The sequence below is a fragment of the Mustela lutreola genome, chromosome 8 (genome assembly GCF_030435805.1).
Source record: "Mustela lutreola isolate mMusLut2 chromosome 8, mMusLut2.pri, whole genome shotgun sequence".
NCBI lineage: Eukaryota > Metazoa > Chordata > Mammalia > Carnivora > Mustelidae > Mustela > Mustela lutreola.
The window spans coordinates 67,814,432-67,831,944 of NC_081297.1; the positions used below are offsets into that span (position 1 = coordinate 67,814,432).

The window sequence follows — 17,513 nt, forward strand, 5'->3', positions numbered from 1 at the left end:
AGATCCAAGCAGTTTGTGCCTTAGGATGTAGTTTTTATGTCCCAGGTTAGAAACACCTGCTTTGAGAGAGGAATAGGCTTGAGAAACATCTACTCATCTAGGCCTAGTAGGTTAATGAAGGCTTTCAGAAGTTTCTCCATCTCAAGCATCTACATTCCTCTTGTTCCTGGGCCTACACTGGGAGATAGCAAGCAGGAGACAATGCCTCTAATCCATAAGCTCAAAAAAGCATTAAACATTTTATGGAAATACGGTCATACACTAAGAATGTGTCCCAATAGATGTGTATTTATGTACAACAAAGGAGTACGAGTTTGCAATTGTTGGAACTCTGGGAGAGATTCTGAAGACATTTTAGTCAGCAAAAGTGAAAAATCTTAATTTAATTGTTTTTATTATTACCAATTTAAAATATGTAATAACATCATTGGTAATATTTTCACTTTTATGAGGGTAAAATATTTTACAGATTCACACAGGCTTGGCCCCAACCCCATAAACTATGTTTTCTCCATAAGCTCCATAAGCTATTAAGTTACCCAACCTGGAATTCTCCTGTCATAGACTTTAAGAATTTGATCCTCTCAACTGGTGAAAAGTTATTCTATACCCAGATCCCCCAGGTCCTCTGAGCTGTTACTTCCTACATAGTTACTTTAAAAAAAAATTAATCAGAATTAAAATAAAAAAACTGTTTGGTGCCCCTTTGTAATTCCTTCAGTAAAACTATTATATATGTATATATTTCTGAGCTTGTAGATTTATAAGCATTTTAAGTTCTGCCAACAATTTAGAAAAACAATTCTATAGCCTATATGAGTACATTTTTATTGTTCTTTTATTCTCTACCAAAATTAATTGAGAAAAATAAATTAGGACAGTATACTTTTGAATAGAGAAAGTAAGGAAATAGGTATGACAGACTGCAAATTCCATGGGATTTCGGTCACCAAATACACTAATTGAGGCCACAGAAGCCTGAGTCATTTATCCTTCTGACATATAAAGTATAAATAATCTTCTCACAATAACCAAGGAAGAAATGTTTTAAATTTGCTCTTTAGAAATTGGTATAGAGTGTTTGGGGGTTCTTTTTCAATTCTTTGGGGTTCACTTTTCACAAATAAACTCCAAACTTACATAGAAAATATCAGACAAAATAAAAATAAGGCGTATTTCCATATTATGTTTTTAATAAAACGATAGTCATTAACCCCAATTTTCACATTGCTAGGGTTGTGTCTTCTCTGCCAGAGTCACTATTATGTACATCTAACATATTTTTGAATGTTCCTTTAATAAAAAATAACTTCTCCTTATCTTAGAAGCACATCTATGATTTGTGTTGCAGTGGTTGTCAAGGCAAGTCTGCATATTTTATTAAAGACCAGACCAGAATAAACAGACATTGCAGCAGACCCCGTTACTACTGGAGGCATCAAGACTTTGTAGCCATTTCTCTTACAGATATCTGTTTTCTCAGAGTGTCCTACATGTGAAAAGTGAACTGTGTGACAAGTTCACACAAGAGAACAAATGCTAATGCCCAAGTGGCTGAATGTTTCAAGGGGCCCTAAAACAGGAAATAAAGGAAAGATATTTCTTCTGGAGATCTGTGGATATTATAAATAATAGAAGTTTGGAAGCCGCAATAGGCCTCGAAATTAAACTTGCCATTTGGTTTTCAGGCAAGAATACCAACTAAAATTTTTGAATTATGGTTTTGTTGGTATATGATAGTTATTCTTCAAAAAGAATGTCCTGCTTAAGAGTAGGTTCTCATAGAAGCACCTGGGTGGCTCTGTCAGTTAGGCATCTGCCTTTAGCCCAGGGCACGATCTCAGGGTCCTGGGATCAAGCCCTGCATGGTGGCGGGGGGGGGGGGGGTGTCTCTGCTCAGTGGGAGGTCTGCTTCTCCTTCTCATTCTCCCTTCGTGCTCTCTCTTTCTCTTTCAAATAAATAAATAAAATCTTAAAAAAAAAAAGAGTAGGTTCTCATAAAAATTTTAAGAACCTAGGCTATTTTATGTGGTTCATGGATTTAAAAATATACAACCAGCAACAACAATAAGTAATATTTACTTAGCGCTTACTATATCCCAGGCCCTGTTCTAAGCTCTTTACATGTCATTATCTTATAGAAAAGTAAACAAAGAATACACATGTCTTCTTTAATAAGCTACTGGTCTGTGCAAAAATAAGGAAGGAAGGAACTAAAAAATAAAAAGAGGTCTTAATTTACCCATCTACTCATGACATAAAGTGAGGACCATTTCCATAGGACTCATAGAGCTATTGAGAATGAGATAGACTCTCTAACAACGAAGGGCCCTTGAAAAATAATTTTCTGCCCAAATCTGGTTAATACAGATGTACTCTTATGTATCAATTATGTCAATTCTCAATTGATTTCAGTGACCACAACATAGGATAACGAATTGTGATTAGGTGAGCTAATGGGATGCTTTAAAAAAAATCATTTCTTAAACATTTTAGGTGAAAACTCACATGCCACAAAGCCAGGTGATCTCATCTATTTCTGCATACTAAAAACGAATCATTTGGGTATATCCAAACATTTATGATGATGTCTATAATAAAAACTGAGTGCTTTTATTTGTTGAAATCCCAGGAAAAAGAATAAACACAGCCCTCCGTTTTTCACTCCAGCTGGAATGATTTAGCTAACTGAGGTCATCATAAGGAGATTTCTCTAAGACATTCGAAAATGCGTTTCATCTTTTTGCCACATAGTTCTCAATCCTTGTATTAGTATAATAAAAATAAGCTGTATTGGATATTTAAGAAATATTTAAATAATGTTTCTTATGATCCAAAACATGACCAGAACACACCAAGTAAACTCTTAGGGAGGCTTCCAGCAGCTCCCTGTGGCCTCATTCTCTCTCCTATTTCATAGTGTAGCTCTTGCTGCTATTGTTTCTTTTCTTTATCCGGCTTTGGTACAGGAAAACCTGGGTTTTGCCCCAGGAAAACCAGCCTATACATTGGACAATGACAAATTCAGCAGACTAGCTGTGGTTATTCTACCACCAAATAGAAGAACTGATTTTTTTTTTTTTAACTACATTTGCCTTATAAAATTCAAAGTGGGTTGTTGAGACCATGAATCTTAGTAGTCTGGGTAGGTACCAAGCCAAAAGACGTCTATACTTGTTTGATAAATACACTTCAGTATCACTCTGTTTTGGAGGACGACAGGGACTTGTGCATGTGAACATATTCAATGAGATCAGCTTAGTATGTCAGCGACTGGAAGACCAACTCTTTAAAAGGGGAAGAGGTGGAAAGAAAATAAAATACGAGAGTGTACATCACCCTAGCTTTCATCAGCGGTACACTTACTCACATTTATACCCATTCCACCCGATGGCTAAAAAAAAAAAACTGGCATGTTTTTCAGCTAGTTTAAAAATATTTTATAAGAATGTTAAAGATTTTAATCAATTCTTTTTAATTTCTAAAAAGCATTCTGTTGGAAAACATCTGCATGTATGTTTCCTCATGTCTATATCACAAAGAATGAATTGAACTGAAATTAACCAAGGATTTGACTGCACAGTCTTTTAAACTTCAATTCAGATTCTAAACAATCGTATCCAGGTTAACCTCAAATTAATGAGAAGTAGCATCTAGGCATGCTTGTAAGACTTCTTTGTATGTAAGAGACATAAAGATGGAAGTTACGGGGTTCTGTTTGCTCAAGAAGCTGCCTTGGAGAGCCAGTCATCCGTTCCTGTTGCCCTCTTATTCATCCACGGATTGATAATGATGAAAAGCGTCTTGGAACTGAATTAAGTGATGACAATTAGACTAGAACTGGGACTGGCCAGCCTGAGAAGGAGTACTAAAATGCCCAACAATCTCAAATCCTAGAGTGTAAGCAACATGCAAATCACTTGCTTTTTGGCATTTGGAAAATGTGTTCTTGATATATCTTTCAGTCTTGACGTTTTGTCAGTCTCACCAAAAAGAAAAAATAAACCAAAGCAAAGCCAAACCAACCCCACAGCCCCCCTGAAATCTACAAGTATATTTACATGTTTGAACACTGGGTCTGAGGACAGGTCCAGGGATGTGTACCATGGTGCTGATCAACTTCACAGGTTGGTTAATGTTAAACAAACACATTGCAAATCATGTCTTCTTACGAGCTTGTTTTCTGAGATTCCATGGGTCAGGGTCAAAACCTGCCGTTTTCTAGTTTTTCTACAGTGCTAATCAATAGTTTAACAAATGGAATAACGGTCTGATTAAACAGTGACAGGACGCTTCCAAAGCAACTGTGCTGAAACTATTTCACGATCAGTTTTGCTAATATCAAATCACTCTTATAAATGAACAGCAAAAAAACCCAAACCAAAACAAAACAAAAATCAAAACAAAACAAAGAAAAACCCCACATGTACCTTTTACATTTATAATGATTAAACATCCATTATCTCAGTGACAGCTCATAGTTAGCTGGTATAATGACTTTTGTTAGACCAGTTTTAAAGAGAAAATTGAGTTCCAGAATATTTACATGACTTACTCAATGAAGATCTATTAAGTAGGTGCCATGCTAGGTTTTGAAGTTAGAGACAATCTTTAAATATGCAGATGCTTACATAACATTTACTATGTTGTGCTTCTAAATTGTCTACAAATATTAATTTCATTATTCCTCAGAACAGCAGTGTAAGGTTATTGCAATAACCTTACAGTTATTACCTCCAGTTAATAACCTATAGTTATTACCAGTTATTACCTCCTCTTTATTGATGAGAAGCTTGACATACAGAAATGGCAAATAGCTCGCTCCTGAGTTGGACAGCTGATGAATGATGGGAATCGGATTTAAGTCTAAGCATTCAAGCCCTACAACCTATATTCTCTGACCTTGTGCTGTGCTGAATAAGGCACAGTGTCTGCTCCCAAGGACTTCAAAGTCCAAAAGGGCAGATGTGTAGACAATTGTGTCGGTACAGCTTGTCGGAAGCAGTACGAAGAAGGAAAGATCAACTAAAACTTGTCTAAAGGTTCTCAGCTGACAAGCAGCAGAATGAGAATCAGATTAGAATCCATGAGTTTGGAATCCAGAGTGAATGTGGTCTCCATTTCATAGGGCAAGCCTGTATTTGATAAGAGTTTGGAATGGCAGTGAGCAAACAATGCACTTACAGAACACAGCCTATGAACCACAGGATAAAGGCTGGACTTCTCTGAATAGGAAAAAAGAAAGTACTGTGGTTCCTAACAGATACAAGTGTAGACTAGATACAGGTATACAGACCTCCCTTTCATCTGTGTAACATAGAATGCATGCGTGCGTAATCCTTATAACACATCATAGATACGTAGATACCAGCAGAACTCTGAAGTGTATCAAGTCAACTGTAAAGTACCAGTTATTCTAAGGCTCACAGTCAATCAGAAAAACAAAACAAAACAAAAAACAGAGTCCATTGTTCTCAAAAGCGAAGGAAAGCCTAAAGACATGGAAACAGAGATGAGCATCCTTCTGGGCATATAAGAGATGTTCAGTGTTGACTGCTGATTAACTGCTTGATTGACTTACTGATAACGGGAAAGAGATCAGACAAGATCGAGATCGGGTGCGTTCAGGGTGGTATGGCCGTAGACATAACAGGAAAAAGAAAGAAAAAAAAAAGATTAGAGACAATGCATTCTCTGTTGTTCACCTTTTAACTTTGGTGAAAATTGTGATGAGAATTAATTAAACTGAAACATGCAGAAGTGGGATTTGATGTCAGCATATCGATTTTTATGTCTAACAGGTCTCTCCCGGATTGCCATTTTGGTATTTCTCTGACTACCATAGAAGTGCAGCTACCTACTGCTTATCTTTCTAAGTTTTGTGGTCCAGGCAGTGGCCAAAAGGAGCTCCCCAGGAAGAAATAACTATTTAGCCAGTTTGAACTCGAGTTGCGTTTACAAGCGTGTTCATGGCATATGAACCTGGTACATATCCCTGAACCTGTCTCAGAGCCAATGTTTAAACATGCAAACTATAACAGAAATGGACTATCTCACAGCATTATGAAAAAAATATCTATGTCCATTTTTCTTAACAACATTTTGAGATCTATTTGTGTACCTTCTGCTGGTGGGGGGAAAAATCCAATCCTTCCTTTCAGAACAAACTGGACATGTATAATTTTGTTGGGGCTCTAAATAACTCATAAGTGCCTATTCAGAATCAACGATTTTTTAAGAGAGTTGATTGTTGCTGGTCAAGCACCCAACTATTCTCATTAAAAATAGACATTTGGCTAGTGGCTAATATCCAGGATTGATTAACAGTTGTTGCAAAACCTAGGAGAGGAACTCTTTGTTTTTGTTGCTTTTGTTTTTAATAAATGTTTACTGTTTCTCTCATAGGGAAAGTAATCTATAATTTTTAAAGGTTAGCTGCAAACGTAGGTGAGGGGAAAAAAAGATTACCCACATTTCCACAATCAAGAAATAACTGCTTATTCATATTTTGATAGATATACTTTCAGGCATTTTCCCTCTGCATATGTTAGTATATATTACATGTCCATAATTTTTAAAACATAGGGATCGTATTACTAGTAGATTTTGTATCTTGCTTTTAGAACTTTTATAATTTCCCTGTGCCTTTATTATTCCTTGAATATTCTTTGAGCACATGACTGGTAATTCTGCTTTATATTCTGAGCAGGCAGCTCGTTATAAGGAGCTAATGTGTACAGTATGACCAATCATTCTACCATCTCGCCATTGGCTCTGAGCAGAAGAAGGAAGTACCTACTGCAGGATTGGTCAGTTGAAATAATTATTACAATGTTGCTTGTTAAAACTTCATATGTAAGTTCCAAAGAAAGGTTTTGGATGCATAGATCCAACCAGTGTCCTTAATAGAGATTTTCATTAATTCAACATTTATACAGTACCCATTATAACCCAAGCAGACGCTAAAATTAATCAAGGGAAACAAACAAAAGAGACTGTTTACAACGAATCTAAATTGGCTGTCTAGAATCCTCGAATCCATCTAGAATCCTCGAATCCATCCCCAAACCTCCTATACCGCCAGACCCAATATCTCTTATCTGCTGCTGTCCGGCTAAGTAAGGTCAAGACATTTACTTTAATGGAGTCAATATTTAAGGAAAGATTGATGCACTAACTTGACACCCAGCCCTCCAGGATCCTCACTCAAGCAAACTATAAAGTATAAAAAGCTCAGGTCGTCTTACTGCACTGGGCATTGCTAACCCCTGTAGCAAAGGATGGTACTTCTGTCTGCAGGTGGCCCATGAAGAGCTCTGACTAGTGCAGCCCTGCCCTAGAGTTGCTTACAGTCCAGCCAGAGAAATGAACATTCCTGGCAGAAACCTATGCCTTTCATTTACTGCACAGCCCTGACTTAGGAAATCCTCTGTGTTCCCTAAGAGCAGGTACATTAAGAATTGTCTGAGTCACAGCTCGAGATACAGTTGGGAGTCCCAATGCAAGCAAGAGGGCACCAGTGTTACAATCTCCAATCACTGATGAAATTACAAAATCAAAATGTATAGAATTTGCTCTGCTAGAGAATTCATTTTTATAGGAAAGGGATTGATGGGTCTATGAAAAAGAGCAATGGAAATTAACATGCCATGGCCCCCAAAGAATGTAAACTTTAAACCATCCCTTGCTATTCATTAGAAAGGCAATCCCTCCAACTACCATTGTGTTAATACTGCATTCCGTACAAAGAGATTAAGAAGGTGATTTATCTGGGTGTGTTGTTATCATTATAGTTACACATCTCCTTCCTTCCCAGTTCTGTTTACTCAAGCGGGCATTGCAAAGGGTAGGAATCATTCTTTAGAACCAACTTTTAGAAGCTCTAATTTAACATTTAGAATTTCGTTGTATTATTTAAGTTGTAATCAGCCATAAGCCTCATAGACCTTGTTATTCTTCTTTATCCTAATAGATATGTAAGAGCAGAGGCCTGGAATGAACTTCTGATACATTTTTTTCTCTGCATCATATCAATGAGGAATCAAGACCTAAAACTGGACAAGAATTTGAGTTGCTTCAAAGGCAAATGTCAGAGAACAGGATATCGATGACATGAGCTGTCTTCTTTTTTTTTCTTTCTGTCAGTTGAGGCTAAAAGGAATTTTCTATTTAGCTCTGTAGCAAAGTCAGTTAGTTTGTCAATCTGCACCAAACTTGTTTGCTAGTTTTGCAACATAGTAGTTGACAATTCAAACATTTCCAGAATGCACCATTGTAAACTGTGAAGGTGTTTTCGGCTGGGTTGAAGAGAGGGGCATGCCATCAACTAAGCAATTCCTCAGAATTCAGGGGTCATTACATTTTTTTCTTGACCAGGGAGGTTTTTAGAGCAGAAAAGCCAGGCCTCTCCCAGGGGCCTGGGCTGGGAAGCCCTTTGGAGCCTCGTTTTTGAGAGTGTCCTGAATATAGACTTTTTTGAAGGTATCTTCAAATGAGGCCATTGAAAGTCATTTGGATTGTGTGTGCATTTAAGTGTTGATTTGCTAAATAGCCACGTTGACAATGTACTACACTTTAGTAACCCTGTAGTGGATTTAAGTTGATTTTTAAATACATTTGGAGCCTCAAAAAAAATGGAGGTGGCCTAAGATTCCACAGATATCTGAGAGGCTGTTCTGATAGAGAATTAGAAAGTATTAATCTTTACTTCTGTCTACAATTACTTTGACATTTGGCTCTTCAGAGTAATATTCAGTTTTGTCTTCTTTTATTCTGTATTTTTTATTCTGTAAATTAAGGTTGACAATTACATAACCATGAAAAGAGATACCAATAGCAATACCTAAGGTTTCATTCTTCTACAAATGAAACAAAGACTACAATAGCACAGGGATAGAAGTACTCAACTCACCTTCAGGAGAACACAAAATTCTGCTATTGGAATAGTTTAAGAAGATTTCTGTACCATTTCAGAATGGATTTTTTTTTTCCTTTCTTGCATCTATCCATATTAAAAGAGATAAACTAAAGATTTTGGAGTGTGAAAGCATGACATCAAAAAAGATCACAAATTCTCTTCAGCACTATAAGCCTGAAAATTAAAATCCAGAGGGTAAATCCTATGTCAACAAGAAGTAATCAAGATCTTGTTTCTAAATGCAGTTGTGCTAGTACCTTTCATTTTGGGGAATGGCTTAGTAGATCAGATAGACATTTTCCTACAATATGATAAGAAATAGTTGGATTGATGTGTCTGTATTTGGAAGCACTAATATTGACTGTAGGATGACAGACATAGGGTCTTGGGACTTGATCTACTTGATTAGATTTTGAGTTTATGAAGCTAAAGGCTGAAAATGCTGAAACGTAACTTTTCTTGGGGCACCTGTGTGGTTCAGTCAGTTAAGGATCCAACTACTGATTTCAGTTCAGGTCATGATCTCAGGGTCCTGAGATCAAGCCCCGCAATGGGCTCCATGCCAGACAGGGAGTCTGCTTGAGATTCTCTCTATCCCTCTCCTCCCCCGCCCCCAATTCAGCGTGCATGAGCATGCGCTCTCTCTCTCTCACTCACTCTCTCTCAAATAATTTGTTTAAAAGTAACTCTTCCTGAAAAACAAGGCATCAGAAAAAGAATGTAGTATAAAAAAGTTAAAGAGAAAGAGAAGAAAAAGGTAGGGGACTTAAAGAGAAATTGAAGTAAAGGCAAAGAAAAGGAAGTAAATGCAGATACAGACACAATACAAAATTATTAAAAATTAGGTAATTTGGTTTCTTCGTCATTACGGTTTCAACCCGTCATTTTCCAGTTTGGTATAACCAGATCCTATTACCAAGTACTATTTTGTCTCATGACTAGTGTTAGAAATTTGGGTGCAGTCCTGATGAGTACAAGAGGTTATCTTTCCCAGTGTCATTGCAAAATGCCATGATGGTCTGGCTAAGGCATTTTTTTTTTTTTTAATTGTTGACTTATTTTGCCTTGATCCAGCTGGAACTTTCTCTTTGAAGACATCATGAAAGGTAGAAATTTTAAACAAGATGATCAAGGATTTTAAAGATGAGCAAGAAAAATGTTAATTCAGTGCACAGGTATGATTTGGATTTATTTCAAGCCAACAGTTTGGTACTTCCCATAGATAACATATTGGGATATACACTCTTTTAAGACCTTCTCTGCACTGTTTGAAAATGACAACCACAGATGGATGGAAAGGATGCTGAAGTGGAGGAGTATCACTATGTAGTCTTTTTCAGTACCTGAAGGAAAATGAAGGTCTTATTGCAAGTTTCTTGTTTTTCATAGAATAGTCACATAAAATTCATGGCCTGTATTGTGAACCAGTGAAAGTGATAAATGGAAACAGTACCCAAAGAGTCAAACTACCACTGACCTCAATTTAAATCCTTTCCATCTGCCTTTTCATCTGCCTGAGGATAACAGAAATCACCCAAAGCAAACTATCATTCAGCCTCCCATTGCCCTCCGTGTCTCTGTCTCTATCTCCATCCAATCTTCCTCCCTGCTTGCCTTCCTTCCCTGCTGACTTTATGATTTTTTTTTCCCAGAAGATTTCAAGAGATCCTTATCACTAAAATTCTGTGCTTTGTAGACTTAATGGCTTTTACAGTCTGGACTATTCCATTCTATTCTACTTTTCCTTCTTAAAGTCTCCGCTACAACCAGACTGGTTCTCACTCTTGCCAGAATGTGCTTTAGCCTATCTACAATGTTCACCCAGGAGGACTTTCCCTTTTCTCTCTACCTATTGGGATCTCATGTGAACTTTTAAGTGCCCCCCCAAAGGTCCGTGGGTACCCTCATGCCTTCTTGGATGGCCTCTGCCCCAGGGGACTCTTCATCTTCTGGAGTCCTGGAGAATATTGTACAAATCTGCTGACGTTAACTGTGTTATAGTCTGGGAAGTCAGGTATCCCTTTATGTGGACATATCTTACCCTCTGGGCCTCCTTTCCCTGCCCTCCAACCCATGAATCTGTTCCTGGTGGTACTTATATGAATTCCTCATATGGAGGATCAGTTAGAGTGTTTGTCATCTCCCTGTTCAGACTGGCTTCAATATTCACTACCTACATATTTTTCATTTTATTCTTGTTTGTAAGTTGGGACATATTCTGGCTCATCACTTCTTTCTACAGTGGTCCTGGAACCAAATGAATATGTTGCATTTGCCATGCTTTAAAAATCAAAAGAGCATAGACATATTATCAAGTGTATGTGAAAATACATCATGTATGAATTTAAGAAACATGCAGAACATTAAATGATAGTGTTAAATATGTATTTTCCTTATGAATGGAAACTTAAAATGAGTTCTGTCAAGACCAGACTACACATTTTTTCATTAATTAACATAGCTAAACATAACAAAAATCGAGGGATAAAAATAGACAACAAAGTTCCTAAGCTATTTTAATTCAGCTACTTTTGTCAAATTAATTTTCAAGGTATACATTTGATTTTTAAGGGAAAATTAGGAAAGTTTGTGATAAGAATTTTGCAATTTCAAAGGAAATACAAGATACTTCATAGAAGTCTTTTAAGTGTGCTCTTTATTTTAATCTAATACTCTAATTTAGTATTCTTTTTTTTTTTTTTTTTAAAGATTTTTTTATTTATTTATCAGAGGGGAGGGGGAGAGAGCGAGCACAGGCAGACAGAATGGCAGGCAGAGGCAGAGGGAGAAGCAGGCTCCCCGCTGAGCAAGGAGCCCGATGTGGGACTCGATCCCAGGACGCTGGGATCATGACCTGAGCCGAAGGCAGCTGCTTAACCAACTGAGCCACCCAGGCGTCCCCTAATTTAGTATTCTTGAAGAGGATCTGAATTATAAATGAAATCTAAACTTGAAATTTTAAGAGAGGTAAAACTTGAGGTACTTAGACATTTATCTCTATCCTTTTTTATATGAAGATATCATAGTATGAAATTCACATATTTGAATCCTTTTTTTTTTTTTTCAGTTGATCCACTATGAAATGGAATTTTACTAGAAGAGAGGTATTTAATCTTCTAAGAATCAGTGCAGGTTTTTGCTCATTTCATCTGTTAACTTTGCAAAAAAAAAAGGAAATCTTAAGTTGGACAGATCACAGTTAAATGATGGAAGTAATTTGAAAAGGAACCTTTTAAATTTTTCTGAAATTAAGATTAATATATTTGTTAAAATTTTTCTTAGACCATAATAGCTTTCATCCAATAAAAGACAAATCTACAGAGTAATTTTGAAAAATAAAGAACAAGTTATATAAGCAAATATATCATATATAAGTTAATAGCCCAAATGGGCACATTTGAAAAGAAAATAAGAAATGGGTAACTGGACAATTTACTTAATATTTAATGCCTTGCCTCAGCTTAAGAATTTCTTACTCAAAGAACAATGTTTACTTGCGTTTTTATGGAAATTAGGAGTTGACTCACCTGTTGTAATCCAGCATTTCTTCTGATTGGTCATCAGATTGTTCCCTCATGTCATAAATATTTAAAAGGCAGAGGACCCTTAATTCTGGATTGATTTTTAATCTTTTTCTCACCTCACTTTGGTAAGTGCAACGGATGCATTTTGGTAACAGAATAAATTATATGCCAATACATTTTAACTCCTTCTCTGATGTTGGAAATCCAGGTAGATTTCTTTGAAAAGTACGAAATGTTCGTTAAGAAATTCTTTAAAAACTCCAAACAGCGTTTTGCTTACTCAGCACCGCGCCTTGGGAATGGTAAGAGTGGCGGACAGAACCAACGATGTTCAGTCTTGCAGTGCCTTGAGGGGTTGGTGCCATTTGTGTCTGTCATCCTGTAAAATCTCCTCTGAATAAGCCAGCAATTCCAAGAAAAATAACTCTTCTCCTCTATAATTAATATTTTCTATGTATTCTTATTATAATTTCATTAAACAATTTGACTCCCTAACAATCATTGTTACTGTATTATTATACTTTGCCTTCGGTTCATAAATCTAGAAATGTTAATTTTCTAAAAGTTTTATCAACCAACCTGTAACATCTTGATACGGAATGATACCAATCAAGATTAAACTTTCAGTAAGTGGAGTATTTTGCTGTATAAAAGCCAAAATTCTAAAAACAAATAGAAATTGGTGTAACCGATGTTTAATCCACATGTACAACAGTAAACTGAGTTAGCTTCTCTTTTTTTGTTTTTTGAAGAGCTGACGCAAGTTGGACAGAGGGAGGTGTTGGGGCGAGGTGGTGGTGGTGTGATTGGCTTGTCTCATTCACGCCCACTGGTCTTTAAATCATTGTCTAGATCCCCAAAGGTTCATATAAGTCTACACTGTTACAAGAGTCTGCCATTCCAAACAATTCCAGAAAGATTGCACAGGACTGGATAAATAATTAAGGTAAAGCTCTTTTTACATGAATAGTTACAGAGTTAAAATGATGCTTCTTTCTTCTTTTTATGGTGTAGACTATTTATTTTTTACAGGTTAAATATTTGCACTTTTTCTCATTTTAAAAAAAGGTAACTTCAGTATAATGTCAGACATTGAAATTATTTACCTAGGTCTTAATTGCAGCTTTCTTTTGCAGATAATTTTAGGTTTGGGCATAAAATTAGGACAGTGGATAATAGAAAAGGGAAATATAGCAAAACAAAAAAAATGGTAGATAATAAGTATTTAGTTATTTACATCTCCTGGTTAATCATTGAATAAAGAGTGGACATAATTTGTCTTAAAAAATATGGAAGGTTTTGGAAGTGCATTCTCAATACTACAACATTAAAGAATTTTTTAATCTTGAAAACAAAAACACCCGCAAAAACTAACCAAAGGAGGAATATCCCATGACTACAGCAGATATGAATGGCTAAGAGATTGGGCTGCACCATTATCAAATGAAAAAGAAAAAAGAGTTGTGACTTGCCTTTTTATCTTATATGTCCCTTTCAATGGAGGAGTATTTTTAGAGTAAACTTACTAGAAGAAACCAGGAAATTGAAGAGAATAAAAACATAGCTTTAGATTTGGAAGGGTTAAAATCAGTTATCTAAAAATAGAGCTGTACTCCTCAAATTTATCAATTAGATGGAGGAGAATTCTTGGTGGATTTGAGTATCCCCATGTTTTGGGTATCTTACAGAGCGTATAGTTATGGTTTAACTGAATGCCCAGCTGATAGCAGAGAGTCCTTCCTGACTCAGTGAAAAAAATATTTAGACAGAGGATATATTTCACAGTCATGGACAGTTGGCTGAAAGTTTGATTTTTGACACACTAAAGAAATGTAGGTGTGTTTTCTAGAAAAGACTACTGTATAGTCTACAGGCCAAGATCCTCCAGTTCGTCAGATTTATATTTATGTAATGTTTTAGGGTTTTCTTGAACATCTTCATTTTCCTACTCTTAAGAAGTATGTCAGCAAGATTCAAGCACTGAGAAGTATAGTTTTATGGACTAAACTTTCGAGTTTTCTATAACTGTTATACTGGATGCTTTGTAGGTTACTAAAGCTCTTATTTTTAATACATGAGTTACTTTAGAGAAAATAAAATGATTTATTAAAAAAAAAAAGTACCTCTAGAGGTGGCCCCTTATCTATTATACAGAATGTAGACATTTTAGAATTTACTGCATCCACAATTCAGGTTCTTAAATGCCATGCTTTAATACATGAAGCATGAAGAGTTCACTATGATAATATCATACATGGTATATATATTTCTGAATTTCTAGAAGCTACTGATTGGGAAGATAGGAACTGAAATTTATGCACAAATTTAAGATATTTCTTATTGTTTAAGATGACTAGAGAATCTAGGTTGCTTTCTAAAAACAGACCTAGAAATATTATTTTGCTTATATTTTATTTTAGCCTTTATATTATATTTTATTATCTTTTAGCCTTTATACCTTTATACCTCATCCAATGGCTGCTGGAACTCTTATATTAGCAAGCATTTAATATTCTTAGCAAAAGGAAAAGTTCTCAACATAGGGTTATTTCTTTTAACTCTTCTGGTTCTCCCTACGTATTATTTCTAAGCTATGTCTGAGTAGAGGAAAGGAATGGAAATGCTAGAAGAGGAGCCCCAGCAATAGGAAGTAGTCAAGTAAATACAGTTTTGCTGTCATTAGCTGTTTCTTTTCTAAGCTGTATCTCAGACTGAATGATATTGAATGTTTTTTATGGACATTTCTGGAAGCTAATTTCTGTGAAAAATCATGCCACAAACTAACAAGACATCTGACTCAATATTCAACTAGAATGACATTGTTGGGGAAATTGTTCAAAAGAATTTAATATAAAGGTGATAATAGATTGACTTCATCGTTAAAGCTGTATTCATTTACCTAAGGTACATTTAGAATGTGGATTTAAGTCAGTTCCTTGGATGCAAAGATCATTTAGCTTTTAGAAGTTGTATGACCAGCTACTTCCCACTTGCTCAACCAGAAGGTAAATGACATGGGAGGCAATCTGCTAACTAAGGCTAGATTTCAGAGTAGATTCATCAGAAATAGGTAGGCATTAACGACGAGACAGACTGGGATGGTGGGAAATGCCCTGCCAATGTCAGCTTCCTCTTCACATTCGCTTATCAGGTAAAATAAATGTTTGCAGTCACTAGGGAAGGTCATAACTTTTGCCTCTTGACTCAAGGACAGCTTTGTTTTCCAGATTTGAGGTCTTTCTTTGAAGTTGAACTACCTAAGTAAAATAGAAGTCTGCTTTGCTGAGAATCTCCCATGCTATGTTTCTTGGGTACCTATTCAAAGAAGAAGACACAATTTTTAATAACGAATTTGGCTACAATTTAGGACGTTTAGATAGCTCTCAATAAATATGAAGAAACAAAGCCTTCTGACAGTAAGAGCATTCTAAATACCTCTGTTTCAAGTTCTGATTTTTTATTTTCATGAATAAGTAAATTGAAGCAACAGTGCAGATGACCAGAGCACCGAAGAAGTCTTTGTATCACACAGAAACTTCACTTCATTGAAAAGCTAGACTACAGAAAATTCTGTCGGATCAAATTTGCTTTTTCTTTTAGAATAATTTTGAACATTCTTTGTGCAGCAAGAATGTGGAACATTCTTTGTGGAACATTTTTTGTTCTTTCTTCTGGTAGCCAGAGGGAAATGCTTCCATTTCATTTTGAAATATTAACTTTTTAAGGTATAACAAGAATGCATTCTTGTATCTATAAAGAAGACCATATAGAGATGCAATGGTCTTGGTAGAATATGACACCAAGCATTATGCCACTGTGCCGGGAACATATAGGATCTACAAACCCAGCACTCTTCCCACCTTCATGAAGCTCTCTGCCTAGTAGAAGAGACCGGTATTTATCAAATAATCACATAATTTAAAACAGAAATGCAAAGTGTGAAAAGGATGTGAAGGAGAGGAGAATATGGTACCAGAGCATATAATGGGGGATCTAGTTTGGTAGGGGGCCTTTCTGACCATTTGGCATTTAAAGATTTTTAGGGTTTTTTTGTTTTGTTTTGTTTTTTGTTTTGTTTTGTTTTGTTTTGTTTTATTTTTACTTTGGGAGACACTTGGGCTTAAGAATGTGGAGAAGAACTTTCCAGGCAGAGAGAACAGCCTGTTACAATGTCCCGAGGTGGCAAGGAGAAATGAAAACAGCTCAGGGTATCCAGTGAATTAGGGGAGGTGTGGTTCAACATGGGCCCAAAGAGCTGTGTGGGGGGGTTAAAGTATGTAGAGACAGATAGAACCTTAGAATATACTAGGAACTTGGACTTTGTTCTACAAAGTGATGAAAAAAATCATTTCAGGGCCTTTAGCCGATAGTCCTTTGGAATAACATTGGTCATGGAGAGAGCAGTGAATGAATTATTTTTAAACATTGAAAGAAAGATTGATAGGACTTGATGACAGATTGGATGTAGATAGGGAGATTCAGGATCGAGAATGAGAGGTGTCAATATCTATAGCCAGACTCCTCCCATGAGCAATTGGGTTAATGAAGTGTTGCCTACTGAGATGGAGAGCAGTAGAAGAACCTCTGCCTATGAAAATTTTATTCTCTCATAATGTTACATATCATGTATCACATATTACACATAATAATTTTTTCAATCGATGCCAACATCATTCTTCCTAACCTACCCATGCAAAGATTCATTGATTGTTCATTAAGTAGTTATTTAGAGAGAAAAAGTAAATAAAACTGTAAATTATGTTATAATAGAATAGTTTGTTCAAAATCTGTTGTTTTTTTTTTTTAACCTAACAGTTCATCTGGTGCAGGGATTTTGTCTCTTTTTCTTTTTAAAAAAATTTTATTTATTTATTTATATATTATTTATTTATCAGAGAGTGTACGAGCAGGAGGTGGGAGGGAGGGAGAGGGAGGGAGAGAATCTCAAGCAAACTCTATGCTGAGAACAGAGCCCGACCTGGGGCTTAGTCCCACGATCCGGAGATCATGACCTGAGCTGAAACCAAGAATGAGATGTTGAACCGACTGAGCCACCTGGTGACCCATGGGAT

General features: G+C 36.1%; 1 protein-coding gene across 4 annotated transcripts in view; it reads left to right on the forward strand.

Moving 5' to 3' along the window:
• Nucleotides 1-17,513, forward strand: part of SLC38A4 (solute carrier family 38 member 4) — a 64,183-nt gene that overhangs the window by 13,875 nt on the left and 32,795 nt on the right. For 2 of the 4 annotated variants that reach the window (XM_059185564.1, XM_059185567.1), the window contains exon 1: nucleotides 13,299-13,387. The exons of the other annotated variants lie outside the window; for them this stretch is intronic. The gene's annotated coding sequence lies outside the window, so the exon portion shown is untranslated. Of the gene's footprint in view, nucleotides 1-13,298; nucleotides 13,388-17,513 lie in introns of those variants that run through there. 4 annotated transcript variants of the gene reach the window in all.